A 20,577-nucleotide genomic window follows, 5' to 3' on the forward strand; every position below is an offset into this window, starting at 1 on the left:
TTCAGAGCGATTGACATGAAAAATACTTTTTTTCTTTATTCCCCTGCATGAAGATTCACAAAATTTGACTGCACTTACTTATCGCTGCATCAGATTACAGCACAATCACCTCCCACAGGGGTACTGTGAACCCCGTAGTGTTTTCAATAGCATGCTACAGATGGAGTTGGGAGACATAGAGACAGACAGCACAGTCATACAATATGTGGATGACTTACTAGTTTGCAGTGCCACAGAGGAAGTGTGCAGGACGGACTCCGTGAAACTGTTGACACTACTGGCTGACTAAGGGCACAAAGTAGACAAGGAGAAACTGCAATATTGTCAGTGAGAAGTATTGTATTGGGTTAGATAAAATCAAAAGATGGAAGAAATGGAACACCTGAAGCGGCAGAAGATATTACAAGAACGCCCCAGCCAAATCCAATAAAAGAATGACAGCAGTTTATTGTTGTGCATGGGTCTTTCATTACAGTAACTATATTTGTCCTCTCCTAGAGGGACTTAAAGAAGCACAGAAAGACAAAAGCAACGTGTGTGAACAGATGAGATGACAGATGCATTTGATGGACTGAAAAGAGCAATATGCACAGCTCCGGGGTTAGGGATCCCAAATTATAGTGAAGATCTCCTCCTGTTTTCCCATTCAAATGGAGTTGTGATGACAGCTGTTCTGACACAAAAATCTTCGATGGGGCACTGACATTGTACAGCAGGATCTTAGAACCTGTAATGACAGGCCATTAGCCATGTTAGCGAGCATTGATCTGCAGCAGCTTTTGCAATTGAGAAATCATCTAATATAACAATGAGATGTTCAGTAACATTATATGTTGAAAATGCTCTTTTTGCTGTTGTTGAAAACACCAAAGTCACATTGACTACCCAGAGGGCATCTCGTTATGAGGAGATAATATCAAATCCATCAATCAAAATTGTTAGGTCCCGCATAGTGAATCCTGCAACATTTATAGAAGAAGCAGTGCTGGAGGGAGACAATGTTTGTTTGTTTGTATTATTTATAATGCGCGAGCGTACCCGGGGGTATCAAGGCGCAGCCTTTACAAGAATATTCAAAACGTAGTTACAGTACACAGAAAATACATAATACAAGAATAAAGTACACCAATGTTATATACAAATCAGTAGTAGGCCAGCAGGCCGTTATATACAGGTGATTATATACAGGTAATAGGAGGCACACGGGCAGGTAAGCAAGAGGGCACAAGTGGTTTCCATATGCAGTAGGCGCTAGGCGCTTCAAATTTAATGGGTCTCACGTTTCAACCATGCGATTACCAGTGAGCGGAAATTCTGGTAGGGCATGTCAATTCTAAGGTTTGGAGGCAAGGAGTTCCACAACAAAGCAGCTTTTACTGGGAAGCTGTTGCCCCCTATGGTGGCCCATTTGTAATAGGGAACAGATAGACAATTTCTGTATGCGGTTCTGGTGGGTCTTAAAGAAGACTGTCGGTTGAATCTGTTGATCAGGTAAGTTGGGGCGGCATTGTTCAAGGACTTATGAATGCCGTTTTTAAAAGGATTTTATCTTTAGTGGCTAGCCAATTGTTCTGTTGGCTGAGATTTGTAATGTGTTCCCTTCTGGAAATGCCCAGAGCTGCTCTTAAAGCATTGTTCTGAAGGGTTTGCAGTTTGCTGGTGGTAGCCTTGGTGGATCCCAGATAAAGGGCATTACAGTAGTCAAGACGAGACAAAATAAGAGCTCTGGCGAGTGTCAGGCAACTAGAATCCGACAGGAAGGGTTTGGCTGCACGGATTAAATTCCATTTGTAGGCCGTGGAGGATGCAAGGGAGCTCAGTTGTCTTTTGAAGGAAAAATTGGAATCTCGGTAGAATCCCAGTGTTTTGACCTCCTGTCCAACTTTGATGTTGTTTCCGTCAATCATGAAGGAATTGTAAGCTGGGCCAAGTTTCTTTATATTAAGTGTAGTACCTAAGATGATGTGTTCTGTTTTATCATCATTCAGGCATAGTCCATGAGTGGCCATCCATGCCTGGATTATGATGTACACCCTATTTAACAAGGCCAAATCCTTTCCATAATCTCCAGAAAGCGGAAGGAGGATCTGGGTATCATCTGCATAATTAGTGTAGGTGACACCGAGATGATCCAAATCATCGAAAAGGGGCTTGGTAAACATGTTGTACAGTGTGGGGGAGACACACGAGCCCTGGGGAACACCGCAGGTGATAGGAATGGGGTCTGCTGCGGCCATGGGAGAGAAGACCCTCATGGTCCTACCGTTGAGGAAGGATGTGATCCAAGTGATGGCCTCTGTTGAGAAGTGAGCTGCAGTATGGAGATGTGAACATAGGACAGAATGATCGACCAGGTCGAAAGCTGCAGATAGGTCAAGGAGAAGGAGTAATGCAGCTTGCCCGTTGTCTCTGATCGAATCAATCTGGGCTTTTAGGTCAATGAGAGTGGTTTCCGTCTAGATCCAAGGAGGTTGTGTTCTTCCAGGTGCTTCTGTATTTGAACATAGGCCACCTTGTCTAGAATTTTTAGGAGAAAGGGAACGGTCGTTATGGGTCGGTAGTTGGTGGGTATGGCAGGGTCGAGAGTAGGTTTTTTCAGTAATGGGAGTATCCAAGATTGTTTTAAATTAGTGGGGATAGATCCAGTGGCGAAGGAGGCATTGATCAATTTTGTGATGAAAGGGGAGAGGTCCCGGGCAGAATCTTTGATGAGCTGAGCAGGGCACAGGTCTCCCTGGCAGTTGGACGGTTTCAAAGATAGGATGATTTTTTCCACTTCCAGAGTATTGACTTTGGCGAACTGGAAGCGGGCTAGGTCGGTAAGCATAGGTTTGTCGTGAGTTTTTAAGTTGAGTGTGTTATTCAGGGAGGCTCTTTTGCTGGAAATTTTACTTTGAAGAGTCACAGTCTTATTAGCTAGGGCATTTTGAATATCTGAGCACCAGTTTTTATCTTTGGTACAGGTGTCAGGGGGTGCTATGGGGGTTTCTATTTCTTTAAGGATTGTAAAGAGTTCTTTCATGTTCGATTTGGCTTTGGATATACGGGAGTCAAATGAGGTTCGTTTGGCCAGGTAAATTTCTTTCTTGTACAGTGCTGCTAAATGAGGTTCGTTTGGCCAGGTAAATTTCTTTCTTGAACAGTGCTGCTAATTTGGAGAGTTTGAGTTTGTTTGAGTCTGAAGGGTTTTTTTTCCAAATGGCCACACAACTTCTTTTTTGCTGCCTTACGTTTTTGAAGAATGGTGTATACCGTTTGTTGAGGTGTGTTTTTGGTTTGCTTGATCGGAGTTTGAGTGGGGCGATGTGGTCCATCGCAGTGGCCATAACCTTGTTATATTCTTCGACCAAGGACTCAGGGTTCAGGACGTCTGGCAATGTGTTGAGAGTGGGAAGTAGATTAGGGATAAGTCTTTCTACTGTAATGTTTTTCTTGTTTCTGGTAAGGGTGGGTGGGGCCTTAATGATAGGCAGGGTTGTTGGTCTATCAGTGGAAAGCATGAATGAAATCAGATGGTGGTCAGTCCAGGCTAAAGGTGAGATGTTTGTAATATTCGCTAGGCATTTATGGTCGGCCACCCAGTCGAGAGTTCTGCCTTTCGAGTGTGTTGGTGATGTGCATCTTTGCATGAAGCCTAATTCAGATAGAGTGTTGGCTATAGTGCTGGCGGGATGGTCTTCCATGTCATTGTAACCCAAGTTGAAGTCTCCTAGGGTGAGTGCTTGAGTGGAACTTTTAAGGTTGCTGGACAGGATGGAATTAAGGTCTTCCTCGAAGGTGCCAATGGGGCCTGGCGGGCGGTAGATCAAGTAGATGTTAAGGGTTTGGGTGTTAGTGAGAGGTATTTTTACTGCTAAGGTTTCACAGGAGGGGGCATCTATACAGGTGGCTAGTCTCATGGTAAGACTGCACTTATGGATAATGGCGACACCACCTCCTCTAGAGTTGGGTCAGTCTTGTCTCAGGATGGTGTAATTATCTGGGATTGCCAATGTACATAATTTCACCATATATACTGACTATATGATCACGTGCCCCATGCCCCATGTTAATGAAAATACCCTTGGAGAGGCCATAATTCTCTTCACTGATGGGTCATCTGCGATTGATAAATGCTCTGGACAGAGGCATAGTGGGACAACAGTAGTGAAGGCGAAAGAAAATTCAGAGTTTGAAATGGTGGAAAGTGCAAGATTGCCAGCAAATCTTTCAGCGCAAGTGGCAGAATTGGTTGCCATGATTTTAGCACTTGAAGAGCATCAGGATGAGGAGGTATCTGTATACTCTGACTCTGCCCACGTGATGACAACAGTACACTCAGGACTGTCACTTTGGCAAAGGAGGGGCTTTGAGTTCGCAGATGGCATTCCAGAACAGCATGTACCATTGTTAGAGAGACAGATATAAGCACATGAATGTCCCTCGGCAGTTGCTATCATGAAGTGCAGAGCTCATACATACAACAAGTGCAGACATGATTCCTGCAGCAATGAGGCTGCAGATGCAGAAGCAAAAAGGGAAGCGTATTTACCTGAGATATTAGACATTACAACAGCCTCAAACAAATGCACACGTGCATGCAACATGGTGAAGAAAGAACACAGTGCCAGTAACAGTGCCACAGGAAGAGCAGGAATTATGGAAGAAAAGTGGGGTCTCATTATACCCCAGAGAGTTAATTTGGTGACAGGACAGCACAGGGAAACCTGTCATGCCTAAAGAGTTGCTTACAGTAGCACTGGGACAATTACATTACCCAGCACATACCACAAGTGAGTGTCTTGCTGCAGCATCTATTTCAGATGATTAGTTAATCCAGAATTTGAACGAGCATGTGACTAATTTCATCATCAATTGTATAACATGTCAAAAATGTACTGCTGGTCATACATTAAGAACAGCGAGAGGAGCAATGCCCCATCCTATTGGACCATTTCAACATTTGCATATTAACTTTGTGGATATGATCCAAACATGTAACAGCTATCAATATATAATTGTGGTTGCATGCCCCTTTTCACGATGGATAGAAGTAGGTCCTTGCACACATCAAGATGCTATATCAGCTGCAACGTTCCTTGCACAAGAGGTATTTCCTAGATGGGGAGTGTGTAATGTGCGCAGTTCAGACAACGGACCCTATTTTGTAAATTAAGTGTTTACATCCATATTGCAAATAAGACATACATGCTCACCTGCCTATCATCCCCAAGTGAATGGAATTTTTGAGCGTCTAAATGACCTTTTGAAGGAATGCTTTGCCAAACTGAAAGACATTTTACACATGAATTGGTTGCATTTCCTTCCCCTGGCTCTTTTTAGCTTATGCAATTAGCCAGTCTCTGATCACCACCTGACTCTTCATGAGCTGGTGAAAGGACGTAGGATGAGTGTCGCAATCGCTCCTCCCACACATGCTTGAACAGATGCTGAGAATGCAGTTAACGTGCTTGGTAATTAAATACATGATTATTTGATGAATATGACTACATCTCTGAATGGTATCTACAAACCGGTGCAGGCGAGACAGGGGAGCTCAAGACTCACTGAAGAATCACATGAACATTTTGACCCAGTTAGTTTGTTACAATCCCTTCCACTATACCCTGGAAGTTTAGTTTTTTGTCTAAGTTTACTAGAAAATGCGACAAGCCCAAGTTTGAAGGACCATACAAGGTCGAGATAGCAACCTGTCAGTGGTAAATATTAGAGGGAGGTGGGCTTGGCTAGATTTGAGCAATATTAAGAAATATTGTGGTGAGACCCCCTTGTGAGTAGATACAGAGCCACCAGAAGGAGATGTGCAAGGATCTCAGATGAGAACGATGACCAGAGAGAATAGGCGGCAAGAAGGAGAAAAATAGAGGCGGTGTGACTTTATTCCACCTCAAGATGGACATCAAATGTTCCACATAGGCATTTTGTTTTTCCTGATTCTATCTATCTATCTTTCTTTTTGAACACTCATCCTTTCCTAGAAGCCTTGAACATTTGTTTGACTGTACTGTTACTGAACTTAAAAAAAATACATTGTTTTGGAAAGAAATACCATCTCATTTTTACATAGCTTTTTCTTGTGAACACTTATTTTTTTTAACAAGAAATGAAAAAATAGAGAGTTATGCATTTCTTAAAAAATATGAAATATTTTCTCTTGTCAGGTGGGCTTATAGGCCTAGTTATCTACATAAGGTAGATTATTTTGCTACTATGATTTTGGCATTCTTTTTTGCATCTTGCTGTACTCAGTTTCTTCTAGTGCATGGCAATGAGGGAGTTTTACAATAATGCTATGACAAGGATAGTATTTAGTGACGATAACACAAGCATAGGTCCTGAAATGCCAACAGTCAAAATGATACCTGAAATGCCCCCGGAAGGAAGCACACACAGTAAAAGGTCAAACATAAGTATACATACAGTCTCAAACCACATGATGCAGTATTTTGATAACTCCCTTCATATCACTACTAATATGTGGTACAACAGCATGAGAAAGCTGGCAAGAGGGAAGTACAATGAGAGCTCTTGGTTCTCTCATTTCATATGCCATGCGGGCCTATAGACTGTTCATAGCAACAGAAGTACAAGTGCACAGAGCACATTGCTTGACACACCTACCTTTATGCACAACAAGGGGACAGTTTCAGGGCAGATGGGCCACTATACAGTGGGTGACAAAAGCAGAGTCACCTCATGAGGACAGTTTCATAGAGCAAACCCTCCTGGTGATCAACACTACAACAAAGCATAAGATAATTAAATATATACTGCCAGGTCCAAATAGGGGAGATGTGAGAATAGAAGACCACAAACTACTGAAATGTACTGATGGAAAAAATACCAGGCTGTTGTACAGAGTTCAGTTACACATAATAGGGGATGCATACACAGCTGGAGAATGGACTCATGGAATGATTGTCTGCAAGGCACCAGCACTCAAAACAGCACCAAAGGAGGTTGTGGAGAAAGCCAAGAAGGTGTGCCTCAAAGATTGGAATAAAAAATCTTGATTACTTACCTGGTTAGACGGTGAGGCAGGACCAGTACTCATAATATCAAGTAAAAGGTGCAATCCTGAGTTTTAGAAACAATCGAACAATAAAAGTAGGAGTGAACAAAGATTACCAATGTGTTTTTGAATTAGCAGGCATGAAGATAGGCACAGCTGTATTAATGGACCACAATTGGGCTTGTGGTTCAAAGGCCTATATGCGGCACCCTGCAAATTGGGGTGGGGGGCTATGCTCCATAACAATAATAAGTTCACTGACTCTGGTGGTGCCACAGGGTGAGGTGCAGATTGGTGATTTTCCACTGATGAACACACTCAATAGAAAGAAATGTTCTCTCACCCTAAAACGTACCCGAAGGGAGAGTTAATTTGTGGCTAAATCATTCAGGGCCTTTGATGACATACCGGACAAACAAAAGTTGTTTGGCACAACTGCAATGTTTTTTACCTCTCTTCTTATCCCTGCTTTACAAACAATAGTGAATTCCAAATGGCTGCAAATAACCAGATGGGAGATGCTACAGACAATAAATGCAAAGGGGAAGGGGTGTAATGCAATAAAGGAAGAGTTGTGAGCAGTTACAGTAATTACACTTCAAAACAAGTATGTCCTTGATCTTATAACTGCCATGTACGGGGGCGTTTACGCCAAGATAAGCTTGTCCTACTGTACATACACACCAGCAAATGATTGGCAGATTGGGTCCCTTAAAGAGGCCATAATGACCTTACAGGAGCTGCACACCAAAATGGTGACCGAGGAGGAAGATATTGAAGATGATGACTGGCTTGATTACCTGTTTTCATGGATACCAACCTGGCTGGCAGACGTATTCAAAACATTACTGGTTATACTGGTACTGGTCCTGACAGCTTTTGTGTCCTGAAAATAGTGCTGAACCACTGTAAGAAGGGTGGTAAGAAATCACTGGAAATGACAATAATAGTAAATGTGGGCGATCAAACAAACAGATGAACACAAATAGATAAATCACCCGGATGAACCCAATGGAACATCCCATTGGAGCCCAAGGAACAATGTTCGCATTGCCCTGTTGACCCCCACAATTACACTGAACACTGGGTGGATTGTGAAGGGGGTGGAGATTGCTGTTTCATGACATGCGGTCCAGGAGAGTATGTAGCACAAGGAGGCAACCTGAGGGGGATCATGAACATATGGCTACCAAGGAATGGCTACATTGGGACAGGAGGAAGTGAGTGGGTGGGCCATGATTTCACCAGGGGGGAGTGTTATGGAGCAGATTAATGTGCAGTTAACACCAACTGCCCCTACTCAGATGAGTATGCAAGTACCACTTCAATTCCCTGCTCCCTGGCAGTATGGTCCAGGTGAGAAATGATACCAGCTGAGACAGCCTTACTGCCCCATGAGTCTAGGGGAGAAAGACGAGAAAGACTAACGTAGATTCTAAGAAACAATGCCTTAAACAAATAATGCATATGCTTTTGCCATAAAGAAGCAGTTTAGGTTGCGTGACACTAAGTAGGGATCATAGTTAAATTACAGAAAGAATATGCAGTGTGCTGTATATAACACAGGAGGGAGGAGGTTTCCAGGATACCAAGAGAGGGACTACACTGATTGGACAGGTGGAAGTATTGCAGTTTTAGATGCTGAATACACAGGCAGGGATAACCAACGTATGGCAGGCGTACAGGACGTGAACCTATGTGAATATAGGACACCAACATCGTGGCGAGAGAAACACAGGACTACCGCTATTTTCTCAGCAGAAAGCCTGCAGCAGGACTAGAAGATAGCAAGGTCTCAGACAAGATGATGAATACATAAAAACATATTTATTTCAGAAGCTCTCAAGCTGCCCAGATAGCAGTTTGCAGCACGCGCCAAGGGAGTAGTTGGCGTGCAGAATGGAGAGACGAGATAACAATTCCCAGGAGATGTAGCAGTAGCCTTCTAAGTTAATTGAATTAGTAGGAGCGTAGACAGTCATTGAAGTCCAGGTGCACAAGAGTAGTATGCCAAAAGACTCCATAGAGAATAGGTGAAGAGTGTCCCAAGCGGTCACAAGAAATAAAACATGCACTTTAGAATTAGCTAAATACTCAACAAATAAGAAGACAATCATTTTCCAACATAGACCCCTAACAGGTGATCAAGACATGAATAACACTAACTATTCATTAGGAGCCAAGTACAGATAAGACACCTGCAGGACTCCCTAGTATGCACTCAAACACGAAACAGTACTCAATGCCAAGTACAAAAGAAACAGACAGGACACATGGCCTGGGAATGATGGGGGTGTGTGTTTAATTGGAATTATTGCAGACCACGGACTTCTCTACCCCACCTTCTCTCCATCATATCTTGATATCTCGACAAAGCATCCAAGGATGGTGAGTAAATAGTCAACCAATAAAAATCCCTTTCGCCATACTGCCCAAAGTTAGCAGCACCAACCAGTAAACTGTCAATGTGCTGATGTAATGACACTAGTATCTGTAATGGGTTGGGTCCAGGTGGAGCGCTCAGATATGTCCAAACCTATCATAGAACTAACACCTATAGACTGTATATGTAGCTTGGAATATTAACCAATCCCAGATGCTCATTTGTTTTGCAATCAATATTGTAGTGTGATGTCACTGATGATGTGTTTTCCATTTCTAAACCACTCACACTAATTGTAAGAACAATGAGTTGTCCAGGCCATTTGTTCTGTGTTTTGAATAAATCTGGGGTTTTCTGTGCTCTTTGAGTACTCCATTGTTGAGAATTGTTTTTTATGCTATTGCACCTCTGGGCACTCCTCAACGTGGTACTTCCCTGCCTCGTCAAGGGGCTAACCATCACAATTCTCTGACTAACAAAAAGCAGGATCTGTGCTCAGAGCTACCCACAGTAATGTAGGATTTGGCTGCCATTTTATCAAGGCGTCCAACAATTATTCTTAGCTGGGGCTGAATCTAATTTCCTTTTTCCTCTATTGTAAAACTCAATTATGTAAAGAATACTTTCTAAAAAATCAGAACGAACCCGAAACCCTTCATTATAGCCCAATTATGCTCTAGGTTTGTGGTATATTGTTGGGACCGTTCACAGCCACACATGGCTCGGAATTTCAATATGTTGTCATGGTACCATGACAAAAAATGACTGCCACATTTTACCATGTTATACCACAAGTGGTCAGCTGTAACTCTTCTGTTCATGAGACGGTATTGAAGGGCTGTAGGGACTGTTGACAGAATCTTCCCTGTGACATTAAGATAGCAAGATCACGTGCTTTCATATGTGCTCGTAAGCTTGCACTCGGCTGCTTATAGACTTGATGATAAATAAAGCAAAGATCACCTTTGCATGTTTGTCTGTGTAATGTAGGCCTGGAAATGGCTGGGTGCAACCATGCTTCATAACACTGCAACATGCTTTAGGTAGTTTGAGCAGTGCAATACCATTACACATCCAATTGATAGACTGTCACATATCCTCAGCTTAAAGGGGGCAACAGTAACGTTTTTTACTCTGGAGTGACAAGAACCCATTGATTACATAACGAAACAATTCTGATGGGCTTGATGTTCAGAATGGGGTCTTGTCAGTCTCTGCTGCTTTGTGTCAGCTCCACCCTGTACCATAGTTGCTATTAGGGGCACCTGGAGTGACTCTAGATGCAGGTGCTCTGATGTGTATTTCTTCCAGAGAGAGACAGTGTTTCGGGAAATCGTTAACTGGTTTAGCAGGTTGGACTCCAGATTTAGAATTCCGAGACAAAAGCATAATTGCAGAAGTGTGTCAAGTGTTTATTGTGTTCAGTGGTGGGCAGGGTGAGGTGGCCTCCTAGAGCTTGCGTTCTAGGCCCTGCTTGGGCCCGTGAACCGCCTCCCTGCTCACGCTACGCCCATCGACGCAAGCACCACCGGCTTTTCGTCGAGGAGACAAGTCATGAGGAACATCTGACAATTGGTGAGTTTTCCCTGCTGACGGCTTTTCTCAGCCTCGCTGTGCAAAGTGGCTCGGGTGAGTGACCCTTGATGTCAGTGGCCTGCTAATCAAAACCTGAACTATGGAATACAGCTGTTATTTATTTCCGAAATACCAATTCTATTTGTACTGTTTACCTCCAATGGAAGCAGAAGGATCACGGCTCTGCTATGGAGTCGTCATTAGCTGCTGGACCATAAAGGTCATAAGTAGCTCATGTTGGAAGCCGTTTAGAATGTGGAGACACGAGTATAGAGACACTTAAGTTAGCCTGGGAGGTTGGAACTCGGCAGCTTTTCTTTCTTTTTTTTCTCACCTCTGCCCGACAGACTCACCGTTTGGCTCACTTTACTGTGATTGGCCATTCGTCTTTGACAAGTCATATGATAACAACCTGTCTTCCAGGGTCCCCCAATTGTGAACTGGTTGCGTCGACACACTTTTCCATCTGATGACCTTTGATTTGATAGTTTATTTATAACGCACTTAATACCCAGAGGTTTCTAAGCGCAGACCCAGGGATCAAACCTGTGTTGCTCCACGTTGTCTTGCTTCCAAGGCGAGCACTTTGCCCCTGAGCTATCCTCCCGAGACCTTTATGGTAGTGCCTGGCAAATGCATATCCCATCATACAAAAAATGTATCAATGATCCTATCAATGATGAGGTTTAAACATCCGTAACACATTTTGGATCTGCCCCCTGCTGGGCATGTACATTTTTCTGAAGCCTTCCTCAGGGCGGGAACACGAAGAGATGGGGAGCCAAACTTAACCCTGTATGAAGGCAGACAAAAGAAGATATCACAAAAAAGGGGTTTGTTTAAGGAATGTTTTCAGTTTGTGTGGCATTTGTCTAAATCTAGAAAAAATAATTTTTAATTTTGCAACAAAAAATGAGAACCTAGTGGGGGCAACGTCCTTACCCTGATTCTGGGCATGGACTGAGTCGAAAAAACCCACTTAGACCTGGGTTGGAGTCTTCCACAGGTAAGAGGGACGCAACATGGAACATATCCCATGCTTGCACAAAGGCCAAAAGCATGGACTTTGCCAGTACTTGTTTTCCACTGTGCATATGTGTCCCTTTTTCCCAAATGCCACTTACAAAGCCATAGTTCTTGTTAGGCGTGTAAGGTTTGTGTCTTAGCTTGCCAAGAACAACTTTGCCTCCATTCCATGCGCCTCTCATAGCAATATATTTTGAAGTACTTGCTCTACACTGTCACATTGAGGCTACTGCTTGGAGACAATGGAAAGAGTGGCAACGTGCAAGCAAAGGTGACTCTGGGGGTGAACTGTGGGCAGTGTGCAGTGTCGGACTGGGGCATCCATTTGTCTCGGGCACCAATGAAAATGTGTCCCACAGTTGCAAATGGCAATGCATTCCTTTTGTGACAGACTGTTTTAGTAGTACCTAAGGGGGAGGTGTTTGATAAAATGTGATGCAAAGTGTGCATTTAAAAGAATATTCATTCATTAACACTGATCAAAACTACAAGCCGCATATTGAAGTAACTTATAAAACTGGCCACATAACCTCAAAACCTGGCCCACAATAGCATTTTGTGTTTTTGGTTCGGGCATTGGCCTATTGCCCTTCAAGCCAGTCCGATATTTTATTTATCTTGAGAAGTGGGTCATGCTGACAATGTCACCCAAGGAAAGGGTCTGTCCGTGTGGGGGGCACCGTGGGTGTGTGTTTGGCCTAGGTCTGCCACACGTTAAACCCTTCCCTGACTAAGCACGTAAGACCTTTAATAAACAGACCTGTCCTTTGTGACCTCGACGCCTGCCTCTCTCCCACTCCTAGCTTTAAGAACACATATTGAACTGCCTTTGGTAGGAGACTAGGAGCTCCGAGCTCTCATCACCTTTAATAAGAAGGGCCAGGAACGGGCCAGAGTTGTCCCTGGCCCTCGCTCTGGTCCCTCGGTCCGTGCCGGGATGCTAAGCAGATGTAATGCTTTCATCACTTGGTGATGGATGCCTTTCCACGAAGCAGAACCACCAAGTGACATTGATGGATGTGGCCAAACAAACACTGGACGCGGCTGCACACGAGGCACCACGCCATGCAGGACTGGCGTGGCTCCTCACTGCACATTCCACAGCAGCTTGGCCTATCCTGATGGCCTGAGGGGTGCAGGAAGGAGGCGTCCCTTCGACCCCTCTATTGTTCTCTTGAACCCCAATGGCAACATGTAGCATGGCATGGAAGAGTTCACCTCTGGCTTACATTATCGAGGAAGTGAAGGGGGAGGGGCATTCTAACTACTTCCAGGAGCGATGTTCATTACAGCCTATCTTCCATTGGTCCCCTTGTCTGCTGAGACAGCATGCCAACGTGAGATTCCTAGCTCTGCTTGTGATTATCTGCCCATGCCAGCCCCTCCATGCAACCATAGGTCCACCCTAAATACAGGGTAACTTATGTAACTGCATAACTATCATACTTTTTTAGGTCTACATCGTTAATATCACCATATATGCCGATAACTGGTTATGCCTCCACATAGCTGCTAATATTCTCAAAGAGAAGCATGTTTACCTGCCTGTCAGAATCACAGCTGAGTCGCCTCTCTCCTGACCCGGAATCGCTCCACACCTGAGCTTCGATGCTGTTTCCCTTGATGTTGCTTTTCATGGCACCCCTGCTTGATCAGCGTCACTCATATCACCCCTTGATGCAAAGACGATCAACCCTTTATGGGCTCCAGTGACCCCCCATGTCCCCAGCCCCAAAGTGAGGCCATCAGGTCTGTTATACCTGTGCATTACCGACTTTGAGACCTACCGGTAAGTGCGCAAACGGAGGCTTCGGATGCAGTGCAGTGACCAAGTTTGATAACACTAGGCTTGCCCATCAAATAAGCGTGGAGTCGCACAAAGTTAAGAATTCAAGACCTGTGAAGTCTCTGTTTGATGGCACAGAGGGGTTAAAGAGCGAGTGAGCAGAAATCTGACATAGCTTTTCAGAAGCTACGAATAATTTAAAGCTTTCCAGCAATCACTTTCGGTTGTTTCATATTTGCGTGTGCGCGCAGGCGTGACAGTTTACCTCACTACACAGGGCCTGATTCACAGAAGTGTTTTATAATGGTGCAATCCCATAGGGAAACGCTCTGTGAATCAGGCCCGATGTGCGTATGGAACCTACCTGCTGTAGTGAGCAATGGAGCACTGTAGGCAGGAAGGTATAGGTGGACCGGTGCAAGTAAGGTGGCGGGTAGCGGTGGCTGGTGGAAGGTTCTGACGGGGGCCGGTGGTCATTGGCTGGCAGGCTGCTATCTGGGGAGGGATGAAGCCTTCTGGCTTTATGCTAATTATGATTCTTGTTTTCCAGCCTGGCAACGTTATGGATTCTAGTGATGCCAGAGATGGTGAGTTTTTTGGCCAGATAGGAGGGCTCCATTGGTTGTCACTGCAGGCTGTTTTGAAGGTGACTGGGCCCTAGAGTACGGCTAGTGCCGTTCCTTGAGGACAGATAGGATGCAGTCAACCTTCTTTGCACCTTTGTTGAGGTGTGCTGTGGCATGTTGGGTGGCTTTCAGAAGGGACAAGGGAGGACGTTGGGTCACCTCCGAGGAGGTCACTACAACCGTCCATGTGTGAGAGAATGAGTGCTGAGCTATTGGATAATGGCTTTTGTAAGTCTCTGGAAGGTTGAAGGGCTTGATTTTGCACAGGGAAGGGAGCTGATACCTGGCATCTTGTAATTTCTTGTCAATGTGAGCCTTGATAGAGAGGTAACCCTCCCTGATGAATCCAAGGGACTTGGCACTGTCAGAATACTGGTGGGTAAATCTGCCAAGCTTCATTTCAGTTTGCGAACTTTGAACCTTGGTGCATTTTAGATGCACTACAGTGAGGTATGCCAGAGGAATCAGGGGTTCGCAATAATAATGTCCAAAATCAGCAAAGTAACTTAGTCTCATCAAAACTCCCCATGCAAAAAACAGAAGACTCAGCCATGGAGCAAAGCTCACTGTCTTTATTTCTACACTAGACCAGGATCATACAGGAAAACAAAATTCTTCAGCAAACTCAGCTCCCGGACTTGTGTCACGAGTATTTATGTCCTAGGCCTACCCAAAAAATCTACGAGGTATTCCCATTGATTAGCTCCGGTTTACTACCAATGGACATCCCCTATATTAATTGTCCCATTCATGTCAGGTGGCTCCAGCTGAGAGTACACCCAAATGTTGCCCACAACATTTTTGCAGGGTCGCAGGACGACCATTGGCCCATGCAACATTTTATACCACCTCACAAATGGAGATTTTGAATTGGCCTGAGCAGCTACTCTCAGGCCTGGGGCCCTTTTTCGGTCACAGAGCTCTGTGTACCTTTTCAAGGTAATGGAAATGGCCATGGAGTGCCGTGTGGTCCATATTGTTGCTACAAGTTTGATCATCTAGCCTGACAGAGTGCCTGCAGGTCCCAGTTTCGATGGGCAACACTTGTATCATTTCACAGCTTCTCTTTCCACCACTGAGGGACCGCAAAATGAAGCCCTTCTGTCTGCAATTATGAGGATTTTATTCTGAATTCTTGCAGGTGGTTAGCTGTCTCAGGAATCAGGAATTTATCACCCGCCCTTGTCCTTGGCTGTGAACATCAGCTCTGCGCCTCGTGCTGCAGGGACCATGTCTCCCCTTCCATGTATCTGAGCCCTGTGTTTCCAGCCTTATTCACTTCACTCGCCCTATAGGTTCCCTGTGTTTTCATGGTTTCTTATGGTTAGTTGCAATGAAGCATATGCACGCTGTATTCACGTATATTCTGCAACTTGCAGTTTCGCTTTGTCGAAAGAAGAGAACGGTTCTTGGCATTATATAAATATATCTGTCCTCTACCTCTGTGAGTTATAACCATGTTTTTCATGTCTCTGAGCAATACAAATCAATGTATGTCTGCGTACGTTTATGCACAAGTGCAGATCTGCTTCATGACTAATGCTCCTATGTTGTGATGTCTATAATGATGTCATCACTGCTTGCTTTTTCTGTCAGTCTACCTGGTTCATAGCTGCGGCCTCTGCCCCCTCGAAACCATCAACTAGATATGGTTTAAACGGCTGTCTGAGAGAATATCTCTTGTCATATCGTTGATTCATTGGTGTACTTGGTGGCAGGCTAAACAACGAGTTACACCTTTCATTCTTAATTCTGTGGATTGACAGTCGGATAGGGTACATGAGGACTATTCCAGGCACCCTCTATTTAACTATTAATCCCCCCTCTGGTGGACCTGTCAACTTCTCCTCCAACCATATTCAGCTTCAACTTCGAGAGCCATATCTTTGTCACTCCCCTAGAAGTCAATAGAATCCTGCATGATCCAGCTCCATGTCACATAACTGCTGTCCCCTCCAGGGTTACACCAAACCCATTTTCCCCAATAGTCTTTGGTGTCGTAGGAATACTCGAACAGTACTCCAGGTGGGAACAGAGGGCAGTCTGCTATCTGTGCCCTCAGTTTATCTCAAGCATTTATTATCTTGTCATCTTCTGAGTCCATGTCTACCAGTACTTTCATCCCTACAGTCTTTTCAGTTGTCTTCCGGCATTGTGTGATGCATATCCTGATAACACAAAAAGTCAGCAATACTAACACTAGTGCTGCAGCTAACACCTTCAGCCCATTGGCCATCCATGTTGGTATCCATGAAAAGATGTACAACAGCCAATCTTCATACTTTCCTGCAGCATTTGTCTCTGTTTCCATTTTGGCATGTATCTCTGATAATCTAGTAATCGCCACAGTCAGTGTCCCATTGTCCTCGTCATTTGCTGGACCAAATGTACAGCAAGAAGACCCAACCCTGGTGCAAACTCCTCTCTGCATTGCTGTCTGCAAATCTGAGACTTATCTATTTTCTAACACCATTAACCTCACTGCTCAGAGCTCTTCATTGATTGCTTTCAACCGCCTTGACGGTTGAGTTTACTGTCTGCATCAGCTCCCACCCTGTGGTCTGAAGCCCTTTTGCGTTTGCGCTGGCCTGAACTGCTGGAATGATGGATGCAAAGAATATTTCTGTTCTGCTAAATAACCTATGCTCTGGAGGGATTGCATCCAGGGACTCCTCCATCTTTGATGATGCATAATTTCCCCTCTTCACTCTCATTATCTCTACAGATCTCCTCTTTCTTCTGTTAGAGTCCATCTTGGGGAATCCCTCTACCTTGATATCCTTCTCGGATACAACTAGTGCTGGTGTGTTGAGGTGCACCAGTGAGCACGTCCCTCCCCAATTAAGTGGTAGCTTCATGTATGCTTTGGATATGCGCAGGCCCAGTAGTGATCCATCAGTAGATATTTTCCAACCGTCATACCTGGAACTTTTACTGTCTGCTTACATTCTTTGTTTTCTCCAACCTTTACTGGGTCATCGTTCTGGAAACATAATGCTGCTCCTTTGATTGGTATTATGAGCATTGGCCACACCTCATGTTCCACCCATGTCAGTAACTTCGTACTTTTTTTCAATTCTTTTATGCATTTGTTGTTTTCTTCTTGTACTATTTGAACTGGAACGGTTAGGAGTGCATGTGCCTTTCTCCGCCCACCCCTTCTTTCCAGCCATCAGCTGTGTATACTTGACCATGCACCAGCATTTGTCGTCTTTCCCAGCATCTTGGTTCTTCTCCTATCTCTACTGGTCCCCTTTTGGGACAGGGTAATTCCTTTAATGTCACTGCTCTTTTTTGTCGACCTTCGGTTATGTATTCTATGGCCTGATCTTTTTTCCAGTAATCTTCGATCATGCCTAGAGTCTTTATATAGTTGTCTTCATATGGAAAAGTCTTTTTGGACATCCATTTTAGGGTAGTTCTTTTCCCTTGAAATCTTCCCCTTGTGGTGCACAACGATAAATACACAAGGCATTGTGCCCTCGCTGCTGGGATGTCAGCTGCCACAAATGTTCTGGAGGCACTCATGGCGTTGGGGATGAGAGAGCAGACATAACAGCTCTCTCTAGTGGTTTGTTTGCCTACTTTGGTCATGTACTTGTACCACATGTTATTAGCTACCCTGGCCGAATCATTTAGATATGAATCAACCCGACCTAAATCTAAATCAACACTGCACCTATTTCTTTTTACTAGTTTGGCAGTGCTTATCGCCTGACCTGGCATGGTGGCCATTCTTGCCTGGATTGGGATTACGTTAGTAGGGGTCACAGCTTGTGCATCTATGAACAATAATCGCTGTGAAATGATGAGGTTAAAGAGGTAGAGACAACAGAAGACACAAAATATTACAATTCCACTTTTAACAATGATACCCATCACTTACTCTGCTTCGGACTCTTATGTAGCTCCAACTGGGATGAAGAACACACCAAAATCCATCAAACGCAGCATTGTTATGTTGTTAATATATATTAGCTCAAGCTCCATGGGTGTAGTATTGTGCAAGTGCGATGAAAAACAGTAATTTCCACACAATACGGATTCTGCGATCACAGAGGAGTTCTATGACAGAGGGACTTCCTCTGCAAAGTCGTGGGTATGTTTAGGACAAATAAATCAGGAAAATTGTATTTATTTTATTTATTGTGCATTTGTTAGGCGCTTATACAGTGAGTCAGTTCTGTTTCAAACCGCCCACAGGGCAACAGGGAGGGAACATGGGACTGAAAACAATGAATACAGTGGAAGATAAAGACAACGCTACTATGCCTTGTGAGTATTCAGAACGTGCAAGTGCAGTGAGAAGAGGCGAGGTAGGGGTGGGGGTAAGTGCTGAAATGTCCGTGCTAGTGGGTAAGCAGCAGATGAAGTGCATAGTGTGGTAAGTGCTATGCGGCCTGGAGCCATATTGGGTAGATAGAGCAAGCTTACAGGGTGAAGACCGATGGATGCCGAGGCAAGTGCTTTGAGGTAGGTGGAGGCTAGGGCGATTGGGTGTGGAAGGCCAGGACCCCGGAGGATACATAAAGGCCCTGGTCGCTAATCACAACAACTGTGAGATTAGCAAGGGGTGGAAGAAGGGAAGGATGAGCTGAAGAGGAAAGTCTTGAGGAGCTTCTGGAATTTGAGGAAGTCCTGCTCAAGATGAAGAGAAGAGGGAAGCTGTTCCATAATAGGGAGCCAGCTGAAGAGAGTGATCAGCCTCCGGCTGTTTAGCGCAGTGCTTTACACAGAGAGAGTTGGTGCCAGAGGACAATAGAGGTCTAGAAGAAGAGTATTTGGTAAGAGAAAGTTGCACATAGTGTAGTCCCAGGCCCCAGATAGCCTTGTGGATGATACAGAGGGATTTGAATTCAATCCATGCAACAACCAGGAGCCAGTGAAGAGGATGGCCAGAGTGAGGGGAAAAAAGAGGGAGCAGGGGTCCCAATGGGAATGATCTCAGTATTGCTGGTATTGAGGCAGAGGCCATTGGCAGTGCACCAGGACTGGATTGCAGACAGGCAGTCAGGGATGATGAAAGATGCAAGAGATTCAGCAGGAAGATTGAAAACATTTGTGTGTCATCTGCGTAGCACTGGAAGTTGGCAGGGAAGGAGGAAATGAGGAAGGACTGCTGAGCAAGATAAGTGTTGAAGAACCAAGGGGAGAGGTATGAGCCCTGGCGTACACCACAGGTGTAGAAAGAAGTAGGTGAAGAGAAGGTGCCCAGAATGACTTGGAATAAACAGTCAGTTAGAAAGGAGGTCAGCCAGTCCAGTGCCCGCTCTGAGATACCAAGAGTATCATGGAGACGTTTTATGAGGATAGAATGGATGACGGTATCAAAGGCAGAGGGGAAATCGAGTAGGATGAGGACAGCTGGAGAGTTAGAGTCCAGGAATGCGAACAGTTCTTTAGGGGTGTTCAGAAGAGCAGTTTCCGTGCCTCAGGATTCTCGGAATCCAGATTGATGTTCGTGGAGACCACCAACAAGTTCAGTGTGTGAGGTAAGTTGTGGAAAGGCCAGCTTCTCCAGCACTTTCCCAAGGAAGGGGGTGATAGAAATAGGGCCGTAGTTGGCTGGACAGGTAGGATCTGCTGAAGGTCTTTTCAGTAAGGGGTGCACAAGAGAGTGCTTGAGGGAGGAGGGGAAAGATCCAGTGGCAAATGAGTGGTTGCAGGGATCAGCGAGTGCAGGGGCAAGAGAGCCAATGTTGTTGATAGTTCTGGAGGAGCAAGGGGAAACCTGTGTTGAAGAGACCTTAATGGAGCGGACAACTCTGGTGACTTCTTCAGGTGTGACAGGGGAGAAGGTGGAGAGAGAGGAAGACGGAGGGTGAGAAGCCATAGGCGGCAAAGGAGTGAGGCACAGGTTGGGAGGGAGGGTAGCAAGGGTGCTCAGGATGACCTGAGTTTTAGTAGCAAAGTGTGTGGCCAGTGTGTTTCAGAGGGCCTGGGATGGAAGAGGGGAGGAGGAGACGGCAGAAGGGTTGGCTAGTTCCCTGCGGATTTTAAAGAGTTCAGCCATGTTGTTTGATGCACCAGATGCCCTACCTGGATTTTCAAACTGCAACTCTACCTCAGGGGGATGGGCCACTTTGGCCCCCATGCACAGATGTCTCTCTGGTCGGTTGTGCACTGTGTTACTGCCAAGTTGCTATGCTATGGACACACAAACATACCC

General features: G+C 44.8%; 1 long non-coding RNA gene across 5 annotated transcripts in view; it reads right to left on the minus strand.

Moving 5' to 3' along the window:
* Positions 1-422: 422 nt before the first annotated feature.
* LOC138566548 (uncharacterized) overlaps positions 423-20,577 on the minus strand; it is an 807,988-nt gene continuing 787,833 nt past the window's right edge. For all 5 annotated transcript variants that reach the window (XR_011301960.1, XR_011301958.1, XR_011301959.1 and 2 more), the window contains one exon: positions 423-727. This is a non-coding gene — a long non-coding RNA (uncharacterized lncRNA). The remainder of the gene's footprint in view (positions 728-20,577) is intronic.

Source organism: Ambystoma mexicanum, chromosome 2p, assembly GCF_040938575.1.
Source record: "Ambystoma mexicanum isolate Mex_15411 chromosome 2p, UKY_AmexF1_1, whole genome shotgun sequence".
In the NCBI taxonomy this organism is placed as follows: domain Eukaryota; kingdom Metazoa; phylum Chordata; class Amphibia; order Caudata; family Ambystomatidae; genus Ambystoma; species Ambystoma mexicanum.